Source organism: Mus musculus, chromosome 18 (assembly GCF_000001635.26).
Source record: "Mus musculus strain C57BL/6J chromosome 18, GRCm38.p6 C57BL/6J".
NCBI lineage: Eukaryota > Metazoa > Chordata > Mammalia > Rodentia > Muridae > Mus > Mus musculus.
Genome location: NC_000084.6, coordinates 48,103,008 through 48,111,141, shown reverse-complemented (window position 1 = coordinate 48,111,141; position 8,134 = coordinate 48,103,008). Strand labels below are relative to the sequence as shown.

The window sequence follows — 8,134 nt, the reverse complement described above, 5'->3', positions numbered from 1 at the left end:
AGTAAATATAGAAGCAGGAACCTACAAAGAGCTCACTGAAGGGGGTTATCTTCAATGTAAGAGGGGATAGTAGAACCTAGTCACTAACTGTTAAATATATCAGTGTGGAAAGAAACAGAGTAAAGGCCTTCAGTCTAGAAAGAGTACCATGCACCTAGAAAAATAGAGGCGGCTTGAAGGAAGGAGATGAGGAAGGTAACAGAGCAAGGTGGATGTTGGGGACACTAAGGACAAATTGGTAGAGTGGTGAGGCAGGGACAGGAAGATGAGATGCAAGCACAGCAAGGGAGAGAATCAATCCATACATGTATGTAAAGTCCCCAGTGGAAACCCAACACTATGTAGGCCAATTATAAGAATTGCATTTTGTTTAAAATTACTAAAGGACTGGGGGTTACTGTGAGATCTTGTTTTCTAGTAATATCAGAAGCTATACCCACAAAGTGTCCCCACCATGACTGATCAAACATGAGTTGAGTAAGGATGACACCAATGATCATCACAAACTAGATGGAGAAAAGTCCATGAGACCTCAACACAACCCAACAAACAGGTAATATTTAGGAATATATAATATACTATGTATGTGCATATGTATACATTAAGAAGTAGGTTTTATTTTCAGATTTAAAAAAGTCATGAACTTGAAAGGGAGTGAGGAGGCATATACAGAAAGGCTTGGAGGGTGGACGGGAAGGGAGAAATCTTATCATCAAAGTATAACTTCAAAAACTAAAAATAGTTTTGAAAAGATGATGAGGTATTTTAGTATTTTAATCATGATAACTTTTATAAAACGTGTGGCACTGATAACCAGGAACTCCTACCACAGAATGAAACATACCATGGCTGACTTCACACTTCATAGCTTTATTGGCATTTAAGAATTTAATAGGGAAATGTTAGCCACAAATAGAAACTGTTTTCTTCCTTCCTGCTCTTGCAAGTGTGTGTGTGTGTGTGTGTGTGTGTGTGTGTGTTTGTGCGCACATGCACATGCATGTCTGAACATGCATATTTTATCTTTTTATTTTCTGGAAATGCCTACATTTAATTTTTTGAGAAACAAAATACAGCAGGTTTATTTCTTTTTATATATCTTTGATAAAAACAAGCAAAGAGGTAACATCACATGTCAGTATTTTGTTGGATATAACTAAAGCATCTCTTCTTGCATCTTCAACAGGCTTTATCACAAGTAACATAAGACTGATTCCATTTAGAGTGTGCTTTAGCTCTTAACAGACAGGGGTAAAAGGATGCTTCTGAGACGGACTGCTACCTTTTTACTTAGACAAGCGTTTACATTTCACAGCCAAATCGCCCTTGAAGGGATCCTGAGCTATGCCCTCTACCTATCTCAACTTCCCTTTGAAAAGAAGAGATTGTATTTTTAGCTTCTCCACAGAAAACCCTATGGTATATTAAAATACAGAGGCTTAATAAAGAACACCATTTGATGGTAATACAAAAATCGTCAGATAAATGTCAATTTGTGACTTTATAAACATTTGATCTGTCCAGAAAGTGTGTGCTGATTGAGTCAGCTTTGACAGATAAAGAGCACTCCCTGAATATCCCCTTCATGAGAAAGATACTTCATTAATATTTATATTTCTCTTGACAGTGCAGTAGCTGCAAACATAGGTTGGGTAAATATAGCCTGAATTTGGCAAGCATATATAGTCATGGGCTAGCTTTTGTCTAAGAACCCAATTTCTGTGAATAAAATATGGGTTCAATTCTGTGCATAAAATTCGTAGATTGCTGGTACACTAATCACTAATTTAAGGAAATAGAGATCTGTGACACGCATTTGGAGCCATAGGGACATTTGTAGTCAGTGGACTTATGATAGAAAAAGAGCAAAGAGTGGCCTTAATTCCCATCTGATCTCATATATGTGTGCATATACTTATATATGTGTTTTTTGTTTTCATCATTTTTATTCCGCTGTGAGCTTGTGAGGAGTCACTAAAAATATATCTGGTCAATAAAGGGCAAGTAAAATTGGAGGTGTTGCTATAGGAACACACAACGTGATATACAGAAGAACCAGCCTAATTTATACTGTGTTTCTATGTTGCATTTCCATTGTAGTTAAGTTCAACTTCAGAAGACATTCCTCAAGAAGGAGGCTGCTTGAAATTCAGGAGATTCTTCCAAAGGGAATTTTATATACTAACTTTAAAAATAATAAATCCTGAATCTGAGCAGCACTACAAGCAGAGAACTGATCTTTCTTCTATTCATTCCATTATATTTCCAATGCATTGTGACCAAAATCATTTTTACACAGTGAAAGAGCCAGGACTGCATTTTAATAGTGATGAAAGGATGAGTAAGTGGGCATACCGGCTTAGCTGCTGCTTGAGCCTGCCATCCATTTTGATAGGCAGCATCTATATTCTAGCCCCGGACCCTCCTCGTATTTGATTCTGTTGAAATACTGAGCTCAGGAACTGTGTTTTCACAAATCTCGTTTCTTCCAAAGGTGACAGACCCTGCTGCCTTGTTCCTGATCTCCACTTGATAACTCCAGGGTCAGCACTGGAGGTCTCTCAGATAGACATAACCAAAGTCATTTCACATTCTCCAGACCCATGCCTGAAAGACCGGGTCATCGCACCCATGACCGCGTGGAATTTTTCCAGGGGGAATGACGGCACTTTGTGATTATAATTGAGGGAACAATTAGCTCAACTTCACGGGGCTTGTGTCTGTTCATTCTCATGTGTCTAACTCCTAAGCTCAGTTAATTTACCTTTTCCCACACCCCCAAATCTCTTGGGGCAGGAACAATTTCTAACCCAGTGATCAAACAGCCCATAGATGGAGATAGCATAGGTAACAAGATCTTCTTTTAACAATCAGGTAAACGATGTGGCTTCCTTCTAAAAGGAAGTCAGGGACAAAGATCAAATGTTCACCCTTTCATCTAAAATAAAGAGACTTTTATGATTGACAGGGGGAACTGTGGTTAACTTCATAGTCGCTGCTTCATCCCTTCTAGTTGTCCAGAGTGTCTTTTACCTTTGTCACATCGTGGAACGCTGGGTGTTGACAAGGAAAGGAGGCACAAGAAGACAAGTACTCAAAAGATAAAAGTCCCAACAGAAGTTTTAACATGGAAAAGTGACATCTGAGAAGAGTCAGTGATAGATAGTTATCCAAATTATGCTTTTTATTATGAAACGATAAGTCATCTCACATAGCATAAAACCTTCAGTGCAGAATTAACTTCTACTACCAAGGAGCTGTTTAGAAGACAGCTACAGAAAAGCTTTTGGTCATGAGTGTGTGTGTGCTCTGAAAGAAAACAAAGCAATTTCTTTATTTCATGTTCTTAACTAAACACCAGGGCAGTGAAGAAAGTTGTGTGTCGAAATAGTCAAGTTTCTGCTCTGTCCCAGCTCCAAATATAGTAATATTTCCTGCTTTTTGATAAAATAGTACTTTGAATTCTGGACTATATTTCGAAACTTTTCTAAGGCTTTGTAAAACAAACAAAAAAAACTTATCAAAAACCACAAATTGACAAATAATGGTATTTTCCCAAAAGCGAAGGTCTTGAAGTCAAAGGCACTTCTTCTTCTTACAAGAAAATCATCATCTTTTATTTTAAAAGGCAACAAAGTATATCATCCAGTAAACAGTCCTGGCACTGACAAGATCTCATTGTGAGCTGAATAATCTCTTAGTCTCAAACAGATGTCAGAGCAAATTGGGGGGAAGGGCTGAGCAAAGGCATTTGAGCCTTCAAAGGCAAATGGAACCCTTTATAAATGATACCTTTCATCTCCGGAGCTGTGAGCTGGGGGCAGTGCTGAGTGCTTAGTTTGAAAATGAATCCACATCCCGCTTAGTAACCACTGCAGACTTAACTAAGAGCCCAGGATGCTGAGTTCTTCAGTGCAAGCTGCCAGTGCTGAGTCTGTTGATCACAATCTAAACAGTTTTCCATGCCTGGAGAAGGGTCCATCCATCTCTACTGCCTGTTGACATAGAAAGAAAGAGAAAAAAAAAAATCAGCTGATTTTACAGTTAATGATTTGCATGTCTAATTGTTTCCTAGTTGCAAGTTCTTGCTGGGGACATTTCTGTGAAGGCACTGCAGTTCTCCCTAGAGAGAGTGGCATTTCTAACCCTTTAACCTCTGATCTGTTTTCCCTGCTCTCCCTGAGAACATGTAAGACAGTTGGGACTGCATGGAGTCAGCCTGGATGTATTTCCTTTTCACTTACCTGCCTGTCTTCACAGCCAATACAAAGTCAGAAGAGTATGTCTCAGAGGCCAGCATGTGTACCCTAAGGGCAGCTGGGTTTCCAGAAACAGAAGAGAAAGTGGGTGCAAAAGCAAGCCTAGCTCCTTCCAAAGTCTCCATCTGACTGGCCACTTTTGCTCATGGAAGAGACCATGACTCAAAATACTGTATGTTTGCCCCCTGAGTCCATTTCATAGTGAACCCTGTAGAAAGAACAGAAGCAGCCTTAGATACTCCAATACAGTGAGCCCCCCACCCCCGCCCCACCACCTAATAGACTACTGACCAAAGCCAAATGAAACCCCTAAGGTCTAAAATAACTAATTTGCCTTGGCAACTTTTTAACTTAATACCAAAAGCTGATTTAAATACTGAAAAAAACTTACCTCATTAATTTCTAACATTAAGCCATATCTCCAGTAACATAGATCCTTTGAAATCAGTCTTATCTACATAGTAATGAGAGACCCAGAGAAAAAATTAAAACTTTCACATCCTTCTTTTTATTTTTCTACTCTCAGCCAGAAGGTGACTTATGCAGTCTCAGTTGCATGATCTATTTTATATGTAATAATGTTTTTTTTAAATAATAGATTTTCCACCTAAATTGAAAACCTTGCTTTGTAGATGCAGTTTATTCTGTTAGGAGCATCCAAAGCCACAGGGGTGTTTTAGGCTCTACCAGTGTGTTTGTGCTTAATTAATTTTATTCTAAAAAGAAAAGTTTCGATGGTTTAACATATGATCTAGAAGAAAATGCTTAGAACCTTTATTTTCTTTGCTTATGACTTGCAAATGCTTTGGTCCAGTCAAAGACTATTCAAATAAAGATGAGAGAGCATCCAGAAGGATGGAGGCTGTGCATCCCACCAACAGAAGTGCTGTGACTTCTGCAGAACTGAGTCACCAAGCTCCTTAATATGTGCTACATCTAAAGTTATGTTTATCACAGGGAGATTAACTTGATTAGAAAGAAGAAACACCCTTCCTTCAGATTATTAATTCATGGGAAATGATTACTGGGCATTAATGAAAGATGGAAGGAATAAGAACAGAAGATAGGAAATAAAGAAGTAGCTCAGGCCAGGGACCAAAGCCGCATCTCCAGGATTGCCCTGGGTCCTCAGGATAACAGGCTAGGAAAGAGCCTTGGTTTCTCACTGCCTCCTAACTACCATTAGCGCCCTTTCTTGGAGTCTGGATTTGCTGGAGCAACAGAAAAGACAGTCTAGACACAACTTACTTCAGGTGAGCAGTGTGAACGTGGATCCCATAATTTTCGTGGTGAAATGGGTTATATACACTTCCTAATTTCAACATGTCTCCTAGATGATTTTAGGGCAAAAAATAAAAAAAATAAAATAAAAAAAGAAAGTTACATTAAGATGCATTAAGGAGAAGAGATTTGGTTTTCATCAAAAGAGTGGAGCTTACATGTAGCCGACAGTAGAGACTAACAAATCAAGCTACCCAATATGTAAGAGTTAATCTACCTGAGACTGTCAATGACTCAGCTAAAAGACCACATCTCTAGGAAGACTGATTCACCTTAAGCCATGCTAGAGGGGTGGGAAGAATAATTATGTCTTTAATGAGATGAAACACCTTTCCTTCTGTGAATCCTGTCCTCACTGCAGTCATAGGGAGCCACCTTGGTGCTCTGTGACCTCTGTTCTTCCGAGTTCTGACTCAGAAAGTCACAACTTTTTCCTTTACTTTGGCCTCTTTCCTTCAGATGTTAGCCAGAGCCAACATAGAGTTCCTCCAGCATTTTTGGATTTTATGTTTGGTTGTTTGTTCTGTTTTTTTTTTTCAACTTTCTAAAGCTATCTCCCTTTTTTATTTGTGACCACCTGCTAAATCTCCATGCCTAACTCCAAAATGCATATTTTCTCTCTTGCCTCTTCTCCATCTCTCTCATAGTTGTAGTTGCTGAAATTTACAGCTTGCCTGCTCTGTTTTGTTTTTCTTTTTATTTCTTTTTTTTTTCTTCTCTTTAAACTCTACGAAAGTTGTCCTTGTACTTGTATGTTCTGGACTCATTCTTAAATTAATTTATTAACTAGACGAAGAATTGAAGGGGAGGATCCTAATTTCCCTGTTAACAAGAGCTACCAAAGATAAGTAGCCCAGGGTCTAAAATGTCTTTTGAATTTGCAAGGATAGCCCATTTTTATAAAATTCTTTCTGAATGCATAAATGAGCTATGGTGCATCTGGTTTCCTTTGCTGGTATAAAGACAAGAAAAAAACCATTTGTCTTGACCCAAAGACATTATGACAAACAGTTGGAAAGCAAGTGACAGGTTAATATTATCTTGCAAGTATAGTAAAATCTGGACTACTATGGGAGAAACAACATGGTTTGTCCAACACTTTCAGCAGGAGTATTTGTGAGTCCCATAGCTTCTTGTTTCGGTTCATAGGGGTAGTTTGCTAAATCTGAGAGAGATTATAACATGTCTGAGCCCCCGATTCGACAACTGTTAATACACAGATTAGCCTGGGTGCCTACCTCTGATATTTAGTGATGATACAATAGGAATATGAAGGGGTTTACTTAGAATATGATTTATATTGACTAAGACATCATTAAATAATTCTGATATCATGCAACACCATAAAATCAGCAGCTACCCCAAGTAAGTCCATCTCAATGGGACCCAAACAATCTGTAGAGTTGATTGTTTAATTCCTATCAAGCTGAATCATGGAGTTTAATAGCAGGGATAAAATAGGCAGCTAAGATTCATATAGGCAAAGGTGGAAAAATACATGTGTGTACTGGCTAGTTTTGTGTCAACTTGACACAGCTGGAGTTATCACAGAGAAAGGAGCTTCAGTTGAGGAAATGCCTCCATGAGATCCAACTGTAAGGCATTTTCTCAATTAGTGATCAAGGGGGAAAGGCCCCTTGTGGGTGGGACCATCTCTGGGCTTGTAGTCTTGGTTCTATAAGAGAACAGGCTGAGCAAGCCAGGGGAAGCAGGCCAATAAAGAACATCCCTCCATGGCCTCTGCATCAGCTCCTGCATTCTGACCTGCTTGAGTTCCAGTCCTGAATTCCTTGGTGATAAACAGCAGTATGGAAATGTAAGCTGAATAAACTCTTTCCTCCCCAACTGCTTCTTGGTCATGATGTTTGTGCAGGAATAGAAACTCTGACTAAGACAATGTGCCGTCCTCATTGCTCAACTGTAGTCTATTCCCTGCATGCATTTCTACTTACTGTAAGTCTCCATTCCAGACAGTCCAGCCAAGTTAACCTAACAAATCTGGTCTCTTAGCGAAGTTTTCTCATTTTTATTCTCCTTGTTTCCCCATGCCATCCCATCCCATTCTTACATGCTACCTCTCCAACATTCTGTGAATTTCTTATAGTTAAAGATTGAACGTTTTCAATTTAATATTAAATGATGACTGCTTATCTTAACAAGATAGAGAGAGAGAGAGAGAGAGAGAGAGAGAGAGAGAGAGAGAGAGAAAGGGAGAGAGACACACACACTACTACCTTGTTCCAGAAATAATTTAAAGCATTTTATCTCTCTCTCTCTCACACACACACACACTCAATGACAGAGTAGAAAAATAAAATATGTTCTTAGTTGGGATGAAATTTAAAGCAATGAAATATTAAGGGTAATAAAACATGGCATGGGACCAGGATGATGAATACAGAACAATCTATGCAGTAAAATCCAAGGCACACAACAGAGAGCTCAAATGTGTCACCAGGTTGTGATCAGTCAGCAGGGGCAGAACAGCATGAATAGTGATGTAATTTACTGTGTTTGCAGGATGAAGATACACCAATTGCTCTAGCGAAGCAAGGGGAACTTTTCCTAGCCAGACCCTTTGAGAAGGAATGTCT

The 8,134-nt window shown here is 38.9% G+C and overlaps 1 long non-coding RNA gene across 1 annotated transcript in view; it reads right to left on the bottom strand.

Annotated features, from left to right (window-relative positions):
• Positions 1-3,161: 3,161 nt before the first annotated feature.
• Positions 3,162-8,134, bottom strand: part of G630055G22Rik (RIKEN cDNA G630055G22 gene) — a 185,140-nt gene continuing 180,167 nt past the window's right edge. The window contains exon 4 of the long non-coding RNA NR_045404.1: positions 3,162-3,995. This is a non-coding gene — a long non-coding RNA (RIKEN cDNA G630055G22 gene). The remainder of the gene's footprint in view (positions 3,996-8,134) is intronic.